At 37.5% G+C, this 19,841-nt stretch overlaps 1 long non-coding RNA gene and 1 pseudogene across 1 annotated transcript in view; one reads left to right on the forward strand and one right to left on the reverse strand.

Moving 5' to 3' along the window:
• Positions 1 to 16,326, reverse strand: part of LOC123379706 — a 544,236-nt gene extending 527,910 nt beyond the window's left edge. Inside the window, exon 1 of the long non-coding RNA XR_006584574.1 lies at positions 16,211 to 16,326. This is a non-coding gene — a long non-coding RNA (uncharacterized LOC123379706). The remainder of the gene's footprint in view (positions 1 to 16,210) is intronic.
• Positions 16,327 to 16,399: 73 nt separating this feature from the next.
• On the forward strand, positions 16,400 to 19,544 carry LOC101083354 (annotated as a pseudogene).
• The last annotated feature ends 297 nt before the right edge of the window (positions 19,545 to 19,841 follow it).

Consider the following 19,841-nt stretch of genomic DNA (forward strand, 5'->3'; position numbering starts at 1 on the left):
CAATTCTTAAGAAACAAAGCACTACGGTTTTTAAATGTCAATGCCTAACCACTAGACTCTGTTTTCCAAGATTCCAACATATTCTTAAGACCAGGCTTGGAAAATACAGTCACACACAGACACACAGGCCAACTTAGAAAACACATATGCACACAGAGAGAGAGAGACCCTCATATATTATAACAATGAAGGAATTAGACTGAATTTTGTATTATGTCTCTTGAGATCAGTACCACTTGTTTAGTGTTATATCTAATATGTACATATATGGGTATGCCATATTACATTGGAATTAGCAATACTAAGTGACTGCATTAGTGAGGATATATAGTTACATGTAACAGACACCCAAAATAACAATGGTTTAAACAAGACAAGCATTTATTTTGTTCTCACTTAAAAGTCTTGGGGCGCCTGGGTGGCGCAGTCGGTTAAGCGTCCGACTTCAGCCAGGTCACGATCTCGCGGTCCGTGAGTTCGAGCCCCGCGTCGGGCTCTGGGCTGATGGCTCAGAGCCTGGAGCCTGTTTCCGATTCTGTGTCTCCCTCTCTCTCTGCCCCTCCCCCGTTCATGCTCTGTCTCTCTCTGTCCCAAAAATAAATAAAACGTTGAAAAAAAATTTTTAAAGTCTTGATATAATTAGTTTCATGACTGAAAATGGCAGCTCCATAGAAATCTAGGGCTTCAGTAATATCTGTCCTCCTCTTTATCCCCAGGATGGGTTCCTCAACCTCATGTTGCAAGATGTAGCTTCACCTCACAAAGATGGAAGAAAGACCATATCCCTTTCATTAAGAAGCAATTCCAGAAGCAGCATACATCATCTACATTCCTGAGGCCAACGTTTAAATCTTAAGGCCAAAATTAGCCACAGTGTGGGCTGAGAAATATAGTCTTCTGCTAGGCATGAGAATCATGGATTCAAGAAGAAAAGATATGTTGAGACCTTATCACCAAACCAACTGTGATCAAAAGTTTTAAGATATTTAGGGACATTTAAACCTAATGGAATTACGATGAAGTAAGTGAAGAGGACTAAGGGTCCTTATTGTGCTGAGCACAACAGAATGTATAGAATTGCTGGATCATTATATTGTACACCTGAAACTAATATAACACTATATGTTAATTATGCTTCAATAGAAAATAATCAAAAATTTTAAAAATTTAATGTTTTATAATTAAAAAAGATGGAATTATCTATAAAGAAGAAAACCTAGAGATACTTCTGACACCGTAAGTAAACACCCCATTAAAAGCTATTTGGAAATATTCAGTAAAGACTTAAGAACCTTAATTGGAAGACACTAAATGGCAAATAAAATTATAGAATAACTTTTTACATCAGGCCCATTTGTGATATTTTAGCATTAAGAAGAGAGGGGATAATTGTAGCTTTAGAATATCCTACATCCATTCTCCTTCTGTCTGGTTAGCAACATCCCCACTTTCCTTTGGAAGACTCACTTCTATTCTACTGTGTGCTGCCTTGATATAACCACAAATAGATGCTCTGCCCAACTGATGGGTGTGGGAACTCAGTTAAGCCTAGGAAGTTCTCCTTTGGAACACTGAAACCCAGTCAAGATGACACCAAGTTGAGAAAGGAGGTTGGAGTGGTTCATTCCCGTGACCTTCTGATGACCTGCCAATCCCATAGCTTCTGCAGTTCCTGTTCTATTTGAATCCTACATCTATATGCCTATTTCTTTATTTCATTCAGCCACCCCAAATCATTATAGGTAATTTTCTTTCTGCTTGTGTTAGGAAGCATTATATCCTGCTACTACTTATAAAAAATAACAACAAAAATATGGCTACATCTGATTATAAATTCTGTACTGGAGTCTCTCTCTCTCTCTCTCTCTCTCTCTCTCCCTCCCTCCCTCTCTCTTTTACACACACACACACACACACACACACACACACAATAGGACTCATGAAAAAAAAGAACATAATTTACTCTATCCCTTTCTCTTTTATGTGACCTTGGTCTATTTAGTTTTTCTGGACATATATGCTGAAGGATGAGATATCCTACTCTAATCATATGAGAAATAATTGTAGGAAATACTGATAGCTAGGAGAGAAAGTGTATGCTTTGGTAGATGGGAAAAGGTAAAATGAAGCATTTTTAGGCCAGATGGAATATCTACCCAGAAGCTTAATGATCTTGAGAAAGTGATTTTTCTAGGTTATATACAAGCCTAATATTTTTAAAGGCTCTTGTTCCTAAGGATAAAATCATGCAATCCAAATGAAAACACAATGCATGTATTAAATGCCTCTGGTTATATGAATACTGAGGGTTTTTTAAATATATATGTGTCTTTATTATAGCTCCTCTATTGTCATTTCAAAAAAGGATTTCTAATAGAGCCCTCCTAAAAGGTACTTCAGGCTTAATGGCTATAGCATTTGTAAAAGCGTTCACAGGGTCAAATTGATTCAATTATTTTCATTTGGATGAAAGTAACAAACATTTTTGAGAGTCTATGTTGGTTCTTAACCCAGGTTGAATATTAGATTCACCAGGGAGCTTTTTTAAATGTAGATTTTCAGAACATTTAAAGCCCTTCTCCCCATCTCTGTGATTTTGATACATCTAGTAAGTGCTAAGGATTGTGCTGTATACTTTATATATGATATTACACAGGGCAGTGCAGCAATTAAGAGGCCAGGCTGTGGACCCAGATTTCATTCAAATCCTCCTTGATCACAAATTGGCTAGATAACTTTGGGCAATGTACTTAACCTCACTGTGCTTCTAGTTCTGCTATAAAATGAGGACAATATTACTACTTGCTTCATTTAATTGTACCTTCTATGTAGTTAGCATTCATTATTGTGGATTTCATAATAACTGATTTTTTTTTAATTTTTTTATGTTTATTTATTTTTGAGACAAAGAGAGACAGAGCATGAATGGTGGAGGGTCAGAGAGAAAGGGAGACACAGAATCTGAAGCAGGCTCCAGGCTCTGAGCTGTCAGCACAGAGCCCGACGCAGGGCTCGAACTCACGGACCGTGAGATCATGACCTGAGCCGAAGCCGGACGCCTAACCGACTGAGCCACCCAGGCGCCCCTCATAATAACTGATTTTAAATCCTTATGAAGACCTATTGAAATTATTAATATTTTCACTTTACATGTGGGGAAACTGAAGCTTAGAGATGAAAACTAACTTCCCCAAGGTCATCTAGTTGCCACCAAGCTAAAATATGATATGTTAGCAATGATGGAGAATATATGATAAAAAATTACTGGGGGGGGGGCAGGTAGTTTTGGTCATGGGGACTTTGAAATAGTTATGGAGCAGCTAGGTGGAGACACCTAGTAATAAGTCAATTGTGTAATATGGCTCAGGGTCTCAGCAGAGTGGTCATGGCACAGGAATATTCATTAGGGGTCTTTGATATACAAATTGTGATTAAGTCCATAAGTAGGCATAAGCCCAGGCAGGAATAATATAGGAAGAATAGCAGAAGATTCAGGGCATAGCCCTTGAGAACTCCAACATTTTATAGGACAAGTAGTCATGTCGAGATTAAAGGAAGACTGAGAAGCCAGAGGCAACAGTAAACTCTGAGAAAGTGTTAACATAGAAATTTAGAGAGAAGAGTTTCAGAAGGGGAAGTGTTGGTTAAAAGTGTTAAATAAACCTGACAGTTCAAGGAAAAAAGGTGTCATATGGCTTGGGGAAGAGAAAGGTTATCTGGGACCTAAGGCACAACAGTTTCATTAGAATCACTAAGTGGACATAGCAAGTATATACTCCCTTTAAAAAGTTTGGTAATAAAGGGAAAGAAAGAGAATTACATATAGGGAAAGAAACAAGGTAGTGGATTTTCAATGGAAAATGAAGCCAATGGATCTGTGGCTAAATGACCTTAATTTTCTCTGGTCACCTTTTCTGAATTGAATCACTTCTGAGTGAGTATGCCATATGTGCATGTGTGTGTGCATACACAAACCTAAGTCAGAGGTATACATATTTTGAAAATTTGTTCAATGGCCTTATGAAACTTATCCTCCTTGAGTCATAAAATTATTCAAGTCAAATGACTTATACAAGTCAACACCGAGCTGGAAGATGTGACAAACTTTACCAAATAAAAACAAAGAAAGTTTATATTTTCATTTTAAAGTTAATTGTACATAGAAGAAAACTGAAGTTTTTCTTTCTATTTAATTCCCAATAGACTGAGGATCCAACAAATTTTGGTAAGAAATTGCTGTCATCTTACAATGTCCTCAAGTATATTTTCTTCATTATGGTATTTTTGGAGATAGTTTTAAAATTCAATAATTGTGTATTAATATGCCAAGCATTCACATTTCTAAACAATGAATGATTCTTTTTCCAAAATGAATGTATGGAAGTGAACACAAAAGGAATTAGTGTTTGAAGTATATTTATAAAGTTTTAGAGGTCATACCTCAAAGACACATGAAGATTCTAGCTTCCTTACTCTTAAAGTTAGTACCAAAGTATCACATGTAAACAGTTTCCTTTACATATAACCTTTTTTATTTTAAAAACATATCTCTATGAGACATGCCTCTGTGGAAATAGAACCCCAGAGTTGCATCCTATTGTATAACACATTAGAACCATTCTATTTATTTTCAGTTCTGTGAACAATTTTAATATAAAGGTGGTGATCCTGGATTAGATGTTTGAACTAATTCTTTAAGGGAAAGTTTTAATTGAGAGCCAAACATACTGCTTCACTCATCATGTCATAAAGCTTTCTTATCACAATGTTAAGAGAACCCAATCACTTAAGTGTTTCTTGAATAAATTTAAAAAAGCAGTCACAGTGTCTTTGTAGATGAACAACTATAAATGACCTCCAGTGAAAAACATATCACCTAAAGGTAGAGTAATGAAAATGATATGGGTATCAATCCTATTACTAAACGCCAAGAAACAGTGGGATGGGAGCCTTCTGGAACAGCTTCATAGAGCAGAAGCTGATCACCTCCCCAAATGAGATTACAATGAAAAAGCTTCAAACAAGAAAAGACCATCTACCAAAATGGATGTAACTGCATCTCATAGAACATATGTGTAAAAGAAAACATTTTATGTAGGAATATTTGAATGACTGGAACAAACAAATATTTGTTAATAGCTCCTATGCAGTGACAAAGGTTGTGACTAAGTACCTGGTAAGAGACAAATAAAAATATAAAACTGAACACAACTACAGAGATGAATACAAATACAAAACTGTACTTCTGGAACCTTTTTGTTGAGTTGTGTGATTAGTCTGTATATCCTCTGAAGGCAGAAACTGACTTATTCTTGTATTCCCTGAAGTGCTCAGAAAGTCCTTGTTAAAATTCCATGCTTAATAAATGCTGTTATTTGGGAAAATGTGGGCACTGTAAGCACTGTAATACAAACGTGAGTGTCTATCTATCCTGACCTCACTAAACACTAAACATGAGTATTAGCAAGTTCCTTAAACATTCTGAGGTTGATTTCTTTCATTTCCAAATAATAACATATAGGTTGAAAGTTTGTTGTAAGAAGTAAATAACAATGTTGATATAATCCCTTAGTATCTCTTGGCATAATGTTTAAGATTCATAGTGCTGAATAAACACAAGTTCTACCCTTCCCCCCCCCTTTATGATTCCTTTTTATATTCAATTCTTGATTTCCTCTGAAAACTCAGAAACTTTCATTAATGGCTCTCTTCTCTGATTCTGGCCCAGGAGAGTCCTCTGTACTAATCCTCGGTTTCTGACTCCTGGCCCTGACCTAAGCTGGTTGCCTCACATATTTCCTGTGCACACATGATCCATCCCCCCAAACCTCCACTGTCAGGTCCCTCAATTCCAGGACCATTCACTCCAGGAGTTCTTACACCACTCTATCGATCATCACTCGCTCCAAGCTCCTCAACAATCTCGACCTAACCCTCTGGGTACTGACATTAACTCCAGGTTCTGGCTTTAACTTCCATGTTTCACTCTGTTTAGTGCTTTACCTACATCATAGCCCCATCTGGGGTATCTTTCTTCACCATCAACTCCATTCCACATCCGTAACCTACCTCAAAGTGCAGTTCCAATAACACCTTTTCCAGAAAGGCTAGAAAACAAGCCTCCTTGATCTTAGAAAACAAGGAGGAATTTAACCCTAAATTGTTGTCGGGAGGGTGCTCCATTCTCCTCAAGTCTTGTACGGATCAGTCTTACTCTGATAGGCTGCAATGCACTGGGGAGACAGCATAACTCAATGAGGATCTACACGGTCTCTGAAGTCTGGAAGATTTGGGATTAGATTCAGGATCAGCAAACCTGTGTGACACTGGGCTAGTTACTTCACCTCTTTGTGCCTTAGTTTCCTTATAGCTGAAATGGAGATAACACTTAACTCACAGGGTCTCTCAGAGGATTAAATGCAGGTAAAGCATTTAGCAAAATTTCTAGAATATAATAAGTCTTTATTAATTGGCTACTGTTAATGGGTTTGTGTGTGTATGTTTTATTACTTCTTACATTATCTTGCAGGTGTCTGTGATGTTTAATGAATGTTCAATTTGTCATTATTTCTCAAAAAATAAGACTTTATGTCTTTTTTTGTATATCCAATTCTTGACTTTCCTGATTAAATACCTAATATCTTTCCATGCATATGTTAAGGATGAGTAATCCAATGATGGATAAGTGAATGATCCAGTTCACATCTATGAATAAAATTACTATTTTTATAGTCATGTCTAAGTCCTACCACCTACAGCTTATAAAATGTACAAAAACTAAAACTGACTACTGAATCTTGAGACAATATGAAGATAGCCTTTGGAATTAAGATTTATTTACAACTGGGGATGCCTGGGTGGCTCAGTCGGTTTAGTGTATAACTCTTGATTTTGGCTGAGGTAATGATCTCATGGGGTTCGTGAGATCGAGCCCTGCACTGGGCTCACGCTGACAGCGCACAATCTTCTCAGGATTTTCTCTCTCTCTGCCCCTCCCCTTCTCAAAATTAAATAAATAAACTTAAAAGAACCTAAAAACAATATTTAATAACTATTTTTTAATTTACGAATTCATAAGATATATATAAACTTCATATTTTTATACATACAATATATACACATACATGTATATTTGCAATAATATCAAAAATAACTTTTGGGGGGTGCCTGGGTGGCTCAGTCAGTTAGGCACCTGATTTCAGCTCAGATCATGATCTTGTGGTTCGTGGTTTCGAGCCCTGTGGCTGACAGCTCAGAGCCTGGAGCCTGATTCAGATTCTGTGTCTCCTTCTCTTTGCCCCTCCCCCACTCATGCTCTGTCTCTCTCAAAAATAAATAAGCACTTAAAAAAAACTTTTTGAAATTGTTCATTTCTTCACTTGAATCCAGCTTCATCAAACACTTGTTAAAATGCAAAAGGACACTGACATATATACACATTATCACTGGGCAAAAGTAGAAAAATGAAAGGAGCAGTAATTTCCCTCATGTATTCCACCAGTTCCATCGGTTGTACAGAGACATTCACAAAAATGAACCTTAGCGTTCAGGTGCTGATGTTTTAGTAGGAAAAGTTATAAATTTCTTGACATAGAAAATAGAGATAGTAGGTTTCCTACATAGTGCTCATATCTACATAGTATGTGTATCTTAGCTCCATTGTAGTTCTTAGGTTAGTTGCTAGTGAATGACAATATGCCTTTTACCTATTTTTATTGGATTAATATCTTCTATTTCACACTCTGAACTCCTAAAGTCATAGCATGGAACCTATATAACAGATAATAATCAAACTGCATTTTTATTGTGTAAAAAGAAAAAAAGGGAAAAGGAAATACTAAAATGATTGATACATATTGTAATTGTTTTTTGGTAATTCAAAATGGTAAAATAATGGATATTAAATACTAAACAGCAAAGAACAAGCAACCAGAGTATAGTTCTCACAAAACCTTAGATTAATAAGAATATGGAAGCCATATAATCAAGCTCCTTTGGAGGGGAACAGCCTGAATTGAATATTGAAAATTGGCCTTCACCCCAAGGACATGACTTGTTCAAATGAGAAAGCTAGTAATTCCTAAGACCAGACTCCAACTTCTCTACCCAAACTCTGCCCTTCTTTATGTCCCTTCTATTACAAATCTCCCCCATAATCCATCCTTGTCTTCACTCTTATATGTTCCAGTAGCTTCTAAGTTAAAGGTACCCAATCTACAGATATTTTCATCTTGTCACTTGTCTTATCAAAGGGAAGCTATCTGTAATCTTTGTCTCCTGAGGAGTCTTAGACAGCAGATCTGGTCACTTGACTGTTATTATGCATTTGATGGAATACCCAAGTGTCCCAATCAGCAATTGTATCTAAGGAAAAGTAATACTAATTATTGTAATTTATCCAAATGTCTTAGAATCTGTACCTAATCACTATGCAAGACAATAACATTTATGCATATCTTTAAGCATGTCAGATTAATTTTATTAGACATTTGGTTTATTGTTAATATTGAATGCAGATCATGCTCAATTCATCTTTATAGTTTGTACATACCTAGCTCAGCACAAAATTTGAAACAATTAAATGTGAACAATGATCAGGAGACCAGAGCTCTGCCCTGAACTCTGCCAGTAGGTAACTGTTGACCTTGGGCAGAGCACTCAATTTTTTTGAGCATCAGCTTCCACAGTCGTGAAAAATAAATAAGAATTTGCCCACATAATTCACACTGTTATGAATTAAAGTAAGAACATAGATACCATAGTTTTATTCAAAATGCTCTGCAAGAACCCTGTAGCATAAAAAATCTGAGACTTGGAATTCATTCATTCATTCATTCATTTAATCAACAATTTAGCTAAAACTCATCTTGTCAATTAAAATAATTGTCATTAAAATAATGTTTAATTGTCACATTTTGCACAAAGCGCTTTTATTGCTGTATCTAATTCCCTTATTGAATTGTATTACACTGGATGTTCTTTGCAGGTACTAATCACAAAAATTGAGCTGTTTCACCATTAAATTACCCATACGAAATTCTCAACATTGCCAAAGGCTGACTAGATAGAGCTTCCCACGGTTACATATCAGGACAATAACATACTGTTAATCTTTTTGAAATCTGTCAGAACCACCAAAGAAAACCATTTCAAGTCAGTTCCTCATGAAATTGATAAGACAAAAGATACTGACATCATTCCATAATATAGCCTCACACACTGGATAGCTGCCATTAGAGAAACAACATTCAGCACTGGTATCAATTAATGCTGAAGTGCTATAATAACAATAATTTATAAAATATACCAGGCAAGTTCTAGATTTCACACCTGCTAAATTATTTGACTCGGAAGTTTGATCCCAATGAGCAGATTCTTGTGAATCATCTTTCCTTCTTAAAGAATATATTTTACTGATTGATAAAACAAAGCATCACCCAAGAGAGAGGCAATTTTCTCCATATGCTGCTAAATAAATTATAACAATTTAAAAATATTTATTGAGAAAAATATATCTACACTTGGCATACCAATGTATGCTCATAGTTGGCCTATGCCTCAGTGAGTCAATGCTCAAAGAGAAAAAAAATGAGTTCCTAAAGAAAATTCTCTTTTCAGTCTTCTGATGTTTTTCCACATTTAACTTCCCTGAGCCTCCATTTTCCAATCTGTAAAATGAAAGTACCTATTTATTGTGTTATGGTTCTAAATTTAACCAAGTAATATATGTAAAGCACCCAGCATCTTGTCTGGCACATACTGTAGTGTTTGTTAGCTTCATTCTTATTCCTCATTTCCCTCTAGGTCCCCTACAAGAAGTAAATTAGCTGTGTAAAGTCTTTCAAAATTCCAGAAACGTTTATTCATTCCTCCAGAAATGCTCATTATTTCTCCAAGGATGAAATCACTATACTAATACTTGTGTAGATTCAACGGTAAGTGAAACACATTATAATTCCTAGAAGAACTAGAGATAAATGAGGGCACAGAAATTGCTGTAAAATATTTTTAGCCACCGCTTGATATAGGGTATAAACTATGCACACAGATTGGTCATGATTTGCAAGCATTCTGTGTTTCATAAATTTTGTGGCAATATCAATTATTTATATTTGAGAACACATTTTCCAAAAGAAATATTAGGTATGGAGGTTAAAGCCACACTTCAATTCACATGGGCCTAATTATTTCATTCATTTTTTTCAGCAAACATTTATAAGTATTTACTATGTATAAGGCAACAGGTAGTCTGCAACACAAACACGAAAAAATGAAATATGAAAAAGTGAGTCATTATATAAATTAACCTATAGGCCCAACTAATTCATATATAAATACATATTGTAATAAGTCCTATAAAGAAAAACAGTGTGCTAAGAGTGAAGACAGCTACAGCTGAGGCTTTTTATAATTTTGTATTTAGGGCTTTAGGAAAACTTTGGGGAAATAACATTGTGAACTATGAAACAAAAGATGAGTTAGCCAACTGAAGAGTTAGGATGTATGAGATATCTTTGCCTGCACCATCCACCTTTTTCCTCTCTGTTCTGGGTAGCAGAAGGCTGAGCCATATGGACTGCATTTGTGGGTTCCCTTATCCTCTGACTTCTGGTTTGGTTTGGGCAATGGGACAGAAGATATTACAGAATGGGAGAGAATGAATTTGGGTATTTATTTTCCTAGTTTTTTCCTCTATTGTATTATGGTAGATGACTGTGTCCCTCTGCTAAAGACTATAGTTCTTGCCAGTTATCCTTCAGTACACAACAATCCTTTCTAGCTCTAGTAACCATTCCCTTTCATTGCCTTTTCAGGCTTAGGAGTAGTAACAGTCTCCCACTTTCAGTGGCTTCCAGTACTTAATAGTGGCATGGGAGGAAGTACAACAGGAGAACAGACATAGGGAGAGCAAATGGCTGTGTCAGTTGATTACGATGACATCAACCATGATTATAATGATTATGAGATCAGTTGGATGCCTCAGATGACCTCAGAGAGATTACCCAGGAAAAAAAATGACAGTCATGAATTTCTAATTCAGAATCGGGGCTGAAAATCATAAAGCCCTAATGATAGCTCTGAAGGGTCTTTCATCTTCTGTAGTCTCAGGGGAGAATGGATGCCAACTAAGCCCAAAGCCTGGTTATAAGCATTGTAGAATGGCAGTACAGATTGAGTGCTTGAATGTCCTGTGCTGAAATCAGGGTACTAGTGGGAAGGAGTAGAAACCCTGAGTGAAATCTATTATGGTAGAAATGACAAATGAAAACCCATGTAACTCCCCACTTTCCTCCATATCTGTCAAGAAAAGTAAACCAAAAGCAATTTTGCATTCTCAGAGTCATTACAGAGGTTAGTAAAACCATCAAAGACTTTAAATATTCCTATAATATCCCAATTTCTTACAGCTGTATGTGTAGTTCACAAACCAAATGGGTCGTGGAAAATGAAAGTAGATCATCACAGACTTAATCAGGTGGAGATACCAATCACAGGTGCATTTCTAGATGTGATATCTTTAATGGAGCAAATCAACCCAGCCCCTGGCAGCTAGCATGCAGCAATTGACCTGATTGACCTGGCTTTTTTTTTCCTTATACCCTTCAGCAAAGATAATCAGAAGCAGTTTGCCTTCACAGGTACAACAGTATACTTTTATGGTCTTGCCTCAGGGTTATGTCAACTCCTGCGCTGTCATAATACAGTCTTGAGGCCCCCTGATCTGATATCCCATGGAACATGACACTGGTTCATTACATTTGTGACATTATGCTAACTGGATCTAATGAACAGGAAGTGGCAAGCACTTTAGATGCCTTAGTAAGACATATGCATGCCAGAGAGTAGGAAATAAGGCCGGCAACAATTCAGGAATATACCATACTCTAAGGGCCCAGTTGTCTATGGACTGTCAGGATATCCTCTCCATAGTAAAAAAACAAGTTGCTGCACATTGAAATGATCACCATGAAGTACAACTCTTGCTGAGTTTCTGGTAACCTATTAGGCTTCCCAGTTTTTTCTGTACACAAGTTGCTCTTTTCATTAGCATTGCAATCTTATGGACTCAATGGCATTGGAAGTGTCTGTGGAAGACAGAGATGGCATATGAAGCTTTGACCAAGCCCAATAGATGAACTGCAGCTTAGACCATTAAGAGTTGGGAAGCAGGCAATGCCTTTATGCTAACCATAGTTCTTTTGAAAAAGAGTTCTTGACTAGCTTATGGGCCCTAATGTTGTCTGAATTTTTATCTATGGGATCCTAGTGATTTGTAATCTATCAATTAGAAGTTATCTGATTTATCAAACCATCAACCTAGAAGTGCACTATAGCATTACATTGCAAAAAGAAGTGATATATTCAACTTGGTGCCCAAACATATCTGGAAGGCACAAGTTAACTTCATTGGTTGGTTAATTTCATTCATTGGCTCAAATTTCTGAGATACTTGCTGCTACAGTTTCACCAACTCTGCCACAACCTACACATGGAACCACATAGGATTTCCTTAAGACTAATCAATGAGGAAAGAAAAGGCAAGACTATGGTTTACAGATAGAACTGCTTAGAATGGTTATTTAAACTACAGTTGATAGTCACTTCAATATAGTCCAACTCAGGAGGACTCCTGAAAGACAGTAAGTAGTGAGGGTAAATTATTTCCTATAGGCAGAAATTGAGGTAGTGCTTCTGACTGTCCATTTTGCATGGAAGGAAAGACAGCCTTAGGTGCAAGTCTATACTGATTCATGAGCAGTGGCTAACAGATCGCCTAAATAGTTAGGGACATGGAAAGAATAAAATTGTATGAGTGATGGTTTATGAGAGAGGTTTGTACAGAACATCTTAGAAAGAGCACAAAGTGTGAAAATATTTTTTCCCACCAGAATAAATCCACTGTGGAGAATGTTTCAATAATCAGGTGGACAAGGTGTCCTTTCCAGTGGCTATCAGTCAGCCTCTTTTTCCAGCCATGCCAGTGCTTGCTCAAATGAACTATGTCTAGAGTATTTGTGAGGGGCAGGGTGGAAGGCTATTCATGTGTTCAATAACATGAATTTCCCCTCATAAAGGCTGGTCTTTACCACCACACCAAGTGGCCAATCTGCCACAAGCAGGTTGATATAACACCATTCCCCAGGAGACTGGTCTACTTCCCGGTGGCAGTTGATTGCAATAAACATTTCTATCACAGAACAGAAAGTGATTTGTCCTCACAGACATAAACATATATTTCAGATACAGAAATGCCTTTACCATCCACAGCATTTTTGTCAGTACCATCCTTCCAAATACCTTGTCTACAGCCATGGCATTCAACACAATATAACTTTACAATGGGTGACACATATTACAGCAAAAGATGTGTGGCAATGGACTTACGCCCACATAATTCACTAGCCTTACCATACTGTCCCATCACTGAGAAAGCAGGTGGCTAAACAGGATAGTAAGATGGCCTTTGGCATGGTTATGGAGTTAGCTAGTTAACACCATGAGAGGGTGGGGTCCTGGCATAAAGGATTAAGTATATTCTTAAGCCAGCAGCCAATACTTAGCACTTCTGCCCTATGGCCAGAATTAAAATATACAGGAATCATATCATATAGGTGAGAATGGACCCTCTCGGTATTATATACCAATAAACTACCAGAGGAAGTTTTTCTTCCCTTCAAATTTGTTTTTTGGGAATGTTTGTGTCCAACAGAGGAACGCTGGTTCTAATACTTGGACCTGTGTATCTACCAAGATACGTAGTCACAGTCCTGTTCAGCTAAAAGCTGATACTGTCTTCTGAAATTTGTGGACCCTTGTGCCATGTAACAAACAGACAAAAAGGGTATCACTGCATAGTCCACGATGACAGATCATGATTACAAATGGAAACTGGGTTGCTGCTACCCAGTAGGTACAAACTATTACTGGAGGCAGAAAATTCACTAGGGCATCTTAGCATTCGCTGAACTCAGTAATTCTGAACTATGGCAAACTATGACAATCCAATAAAAATAGGATCAAGGACTCAGATCCTACAGGAATGGAGGTTTGGGTTACCCCACCAGGTAAAGAACACTATCCAGCTGCCATGGATAATAATAGGAACATAAAATGCATTGTGAAAGAAGGCAGCTATCACTATCAACTTCAGCTTCATGTTCAGCTACAGAAGTAGAGTCTATAGCAGCTATGGTTTAAGTTAGTTAATTGTTTCCCTTACACTGTTTCCACCTCTGTTCCCATTTTCTTATATAAAGAAAAACAGTGGTAGCTAAACTTTCCAGATACGATTTTGACTGAATTAACATACTCCACAATCAGATATTATTTTGGGGTAGTTTGGGTTTCCCCTGCAATGAGGAAACAAATCTTTCACCTAGACAAATGACAAGAGGATGCTGAGAGGCAAATGTGCTTGGTTATGCTGGGTATCTTGCATATAACCCTCATATCCTTGCTTCACCTTCCTACCTGGGCTACATCCCGGGTATGCATTGCACCAACAAGCTCCTCTGCTTCTGTTTTCATTTGGGTTGCAAATGGACAGGGGTTTATGGGGAAAGCAGAGGCAAAATTTGGAACTTTTCTTTGTTTATCCCTTTTTGTGCCACAGTTTGTCAGGGTCTGTTTCTCTAAGGCCAGCAGTCTTGTCCTGTGGCCTTTTCCTGTAGCTACAGCTCTCTCTCCATCTCCAGATTCTATTAAATCTTTTGCTCCCTTTTCCTTCAGGTCTGTAGATCACATTTAAATCTTATGCGTACATGGACAACTGATTTTAAGACATGTGAAGTATTGCTAAATAATGGAAGAAAGATGCTTTCTCAATCATGCTTCATTAATTAAACATCCATACGGAGAAAAATAAAACTTGACCCCTAACTCAAACCATATACACCAAAATTGATTCTAGGTGAGCTGTTGACCTAAACATCTACAATATAACATCACCAGGAGCTAGACGTAAGGAGATATATTTTTAACCAAGTCACCAAGAAGCACTAACCAAAACATCAAATATCGAACTACATTAATATTAGGATTTTGTTCACCAAAAGAAAACATAAATAGAAAAAACAAAATTTATACCATGGAAGAAAACATTTTCAAAACATATAGCCAATGAAGGACTCTTTCTGAATATGTTAAAACTCCTACAAATCTAAGGAAAAAATAGATAACCCAATGGAAAAATAGGCAGGAGACCTAACAGGCACTTTTCAGAAGAGGCAACCTAAATGACAAATAATACAAAAAGAAGCCCAACTTTGCTCTGATAAATGCAAATTAAAACCATAATGTGGTAACACTGTACCCAAACTAGCAAGTCTAAAGTTTTTTTTGTTTAATAACAATACAAAGTTTTGGCAAGGAGACAGTTTGATGGAAAATACTGCTAATGGGAGTCTCAGCTGATATAATAACCACATTGAAAATTCTTTGGCTTTATCAACTAAAGCTGAGCAGACACAAACCCTATGTCCTGGCAGATCATTCCTATGTGTAACCCAACATAACTACATGCTTGTGTGCAACAACACATGTTCAAGAACATTAACGGCAGTGATTTTTTATAATATTCCAAAAACTGAAAATAACCAAATGTACCTAAATGAATTGTGGTATAGTCACTCGATGGAATAGTATACATCAATGAAATGAAGAAACCACAGTTTCAGGGATGAATTTTACGAACATAAAATTGAGCAAGCCAGACAAGAATATATTCTATATGATTCCATTTGTTTGAAATTCAGAGAACATTTAACCTTAAACCATAATGTTTAAGAAGACAAGTTTGAAGTGTTTACCCTATGAGGCATGATAATGATTACCTTTAAATGACAGTGATTAAAAAATGGTACCACTACTAAACCTACAGAAATAAAAAGTACCACAGTATAATCAATTGTATGCAAATAAATTAGATAATTTAAAGGAAATGGGCAAATTCCTAGAAACAATTACTGAAACTCACTCAAAACGAAACAAAATTCGAGATCTCTAATTTGTAATTGTAATTTCAAAACTTCCCACAAAGCCAAGTCCAGAACCAGACTACTTCACTGACGAATTTTGGCAAACATTTAAATATGAATTAACACCAACCCCTCACAAACTTTTCCCAGAAGTCAACATTTTCCAACTCAGTCTGTAAGTCCAGATATATAAAACCAACGATGTCACAAGAAAACGAAACCAGCACACATACTTTTTTATCCGTGAGCGAGGCACCACAAGGCGGAAACTGGCTGCTCAATCGAAGCCCCGAGAGGGCACGTCTTCTTTCCTCTGCGCAGGCTCGCCAGATCCGACGAGACCCCGCCTTCTCGCCCTGCCCTGCCCCGCCTTCTGACCCCACCTCACCCCGCCTTCTCGCCCCGCCCTTCCTCACCTTCTTGCCCGCCCTGCTCCTCTGCTCTCTGCAGCCTTGCAGGGCCAGGGACCCTGTGTAAGAATGTCTGAGTGATTATGGGGTTTCAGAGAACAGCTAATGTCACCGATCAAGCTCACCACGTCCGTAGGAACAAGAGAGGTCAGGTGGGAAAGACCACAGGTGCCTTCCATGCTTGTGCAGTTTGGCTGACGGGCTCATGTGGAGCCGGGAAGACCACGGTGAACATGGCTTTGGAGGAGTATTTGGTTTGCCGTTGCATTCCATGCTGTGGCGACACTTACGGTGATAACGCTCGCTAAGCTCTCGCTAGAAGTCTTGGCTTTAGTCCAAAGACAGAGAAGAGAATGTTCGATGCACTACAGAAGTTGGTGAACTGCAGATGCTAGCTTACTGTGCGTCACAAGTTTTCTATAGCCTAGTACTCAAGGATGCAACAATGCAAGGCAAATTCATGAGGGTTTACCCTTTTTTTTTTTTTTTTGAAATGTTTGTTCATGCTCCTGTGTGTGTTTGTTACGCAGAAATGTCAAAGGATTCTACAAAAAAGCACAGGGCTGGGGAAATTAAAGGCTTCACTGGAATTAATTCTGAATATAAAAAAAAACAGAGGCACCTTAATTGATGCTGAAAACAGACTCCTGTGGTATAAATGACTGTGTCCAACAAGTTGTGGAACTTCTACAGGAACAGGATATTGTACCTGTGGATGCCACTAAGTAAAAGAACTGTATACGCCAGACGATAAACTTAATTTGGCAAAAACGTATGGAAATATTACCAGTATTGAAAATTAATTAAATGGATATGTAGTGGGTGCCAGTTTTAGCAGAAGGTTGGGCAACCCTACTGAATGGCTCCATGAGAGAGAGAGAGAGAGAGAGAGAGAGAGAGAGAGAGAGAGAGAGTCCTTTCAGTGCCTTCATTTAAATGGATGGGGGGTATCATTAACTTGTCAGTGCATATAGTTCTGGCAACTAAGTCATGAAGGTAAAGAGAAGCTGGATGATTGGTCTGCATTTGCTCTGACATAGGAGGGCTGCTGTATGACTATTCTTCACAACCCAGAGTTTCTTAAGCACAGGAAGGAGGACTGTGGTGCCAGACAGTGAGGAACAACATAGGAGAACTACCCCTACATCAAGATGGTTATGGAACAAGGAGATTGGTTGATTGGAGATTGTCAGGTCTTGAACTGACTTTATTGGGATGATGGTCTTGATTAACATAGTTTTACTCCTATTGGGCTATAGTAGATGTTAAATTTTTTTGAATGCTGATGCTGTCATTGCATTTCAATTATGCAACCCAGTGTCTGCTAGGTTGAATCTAACTTCATGCAATGGACATGCTTTATTAATGCAGGATACCTACAAGCAACTTCCAGAGAGTGGCTACAGGCACTCTGTCCTTCTACTTCACCCTCTTGGTGCCTAGACAAAGGACAATGATGCTCCTTTGATGTGTATGAAGCATCATCATTCAGTGCTGGAGGAAGGAGTTCCATATCCTGAAACAACAGTAGTGGCCATCTTCCCACCTTCCACGATGTGTCCTGAGCCACCTGGAATCCAGTGGCATTGCAGAGCATGGATGGTTGCAGGAGACAAGTTTAACATTGTTGGACAAGAGCCTGCTGACATATCTCATTCAGAAACAGGGAAGAATCTTTATGAGACAACTCATAGCACCAAAGTGCTGACAATGACTCCTGGCCTAATGACCTTGGAAAGAGTTCCCTTCTGAGTTGCAGCCTACAACAAGCAAAAGAAGTGTTTGGACTACTATGACCCTGAACACCATGAAGACTTTGAATTTATTTCAGAAGCTTGAATGGGCAAACTTGCCAGGGAAGGCCAGAAACCTCCTGAAGGTTTCATGGCTCCCAAGACTTGGACTGTACTGATGCAATACTACAAATCTTTGGAGAAAGCTTGAGCTGTTAACCCAGTCACTCTACCCTTGATACTTCACTGAGTAACAACAGGGGACCACACAGTTACTGTTGGCATTTCTTTGAGGTAACATCTCTCTGGATGCACTTCCTAAAAACAGACCATTTTCCTTAACTAATATTAGTTTTTGTCTGCCTTATGAGTTCTTTCTGGACCAGTGTAACACACTACTGGTTTTAATATATCTTTCCCACTTATTATAGCTAATATTCCTATAATACAATTTTAAATATTATCTTTTATATTTATGCTTCTATCTCATGATTTTTTTCAAGCAGTAACCAGTAATATATACATTGAATCTCTCTCTTCATCCCTTGAAAACAGACAAAAATCCACTGAACAGTAAATTTGGCTAGACCTTGTTTGTTAAATTTTATAAAACATCTCTAACAATTATTTTTCTGCATTAAAAATATAAACTGCTTTCTTTCTTCCTTATTTCTCTCTCAGCTGTTATAATCTGAAGTACCCTTATGATCAGTAGTAAGCCCTGAATGAACTATAAAATTAAATTATTTAGCTTCTTAAAAAAGAAAAGAAGAAAGGAAAGAAGAGAAGGAGGGAGAAAGAAAACAAAATCAACATCCTCTATTAATATAGATGCAAAATCCTCAACAAAATTCAGTAAAACCTTAGATTGTGAGTAACTTGTTCTGTGAGTGTTCCACAAGATGAGCAAACATTTCTAATAAATTTTAACTTGATAAATGAGAGATGTCTTGCAATATAAGTAGTACATGACACCAAACGTCACATAATCGCATCTGAGCCAGTGGTTCCCCCCCCACACTTCTCTCTCTCCCTCTCATTGGGGGTAATCATCTCCCTTGCTCAGATCCTTGGTCTCAGGCTGCAGTGTTTGGCAGAAATCAGTGATTTTTCAGAATGTTGGAAGGTGCCCACAACTGGCACTAGTGTATTTTTTGTCACTTGAAAGCGCCTATGGACAGTCCCCTGCTTTTCCATATAAGAGTAAGCTTAGGAATGCTTTGCTTCATTCTAGGTCAGCTGCCTACAGATGTAGACCCTTTCCTGTGCTGCCTATTGACAGTTACATTAAGTACAGTATATGACAAGAGTATATAAATACTGTACTGTAGTCAACATCTGTTAGTGACAGTGAAAATCATCGTACACAATAACCCTCCTCTCTCTTGTCTCCTCACACCAGCCACGAAGGTTTTCAAAGGTAAGTGCAGGTTAATTTGTTTATTTTTCTTTATATTTTGTATTTTCTTTATTATTTTATATTATTCTATAATATAAAATAAACCCAGTATTGTAATCTGAGTTTCTCTTATTTCTTATGGGGAAATTGGCTTTGATATACAAGTGCTTTAGATTACAAACATGTTTACAGAATGAATTATGCTTGCAAACCAAGGTTTTACTGTACTAGCAAACTATATACAGCAATAAATAAACAGAATTATACACTGTAACCAAGTAGGATATATCCTAAGAATGAAAAGTTTTAAAATCAAAATCAA

Source organism: Felis catus, chromosome C1 (genome assembly GCF_018350175.1).
Source record: "Felis catus isolate Fca126 chromosome C1, F.catus_Fca126_mat1.0, whole genome shotgun sequence".
Classification (NCBI taxonomy): Eukaryota; Metazoa; Chordata; class Mammalia; order Carnivora; family Felidae; genus Felis; species Felis catus.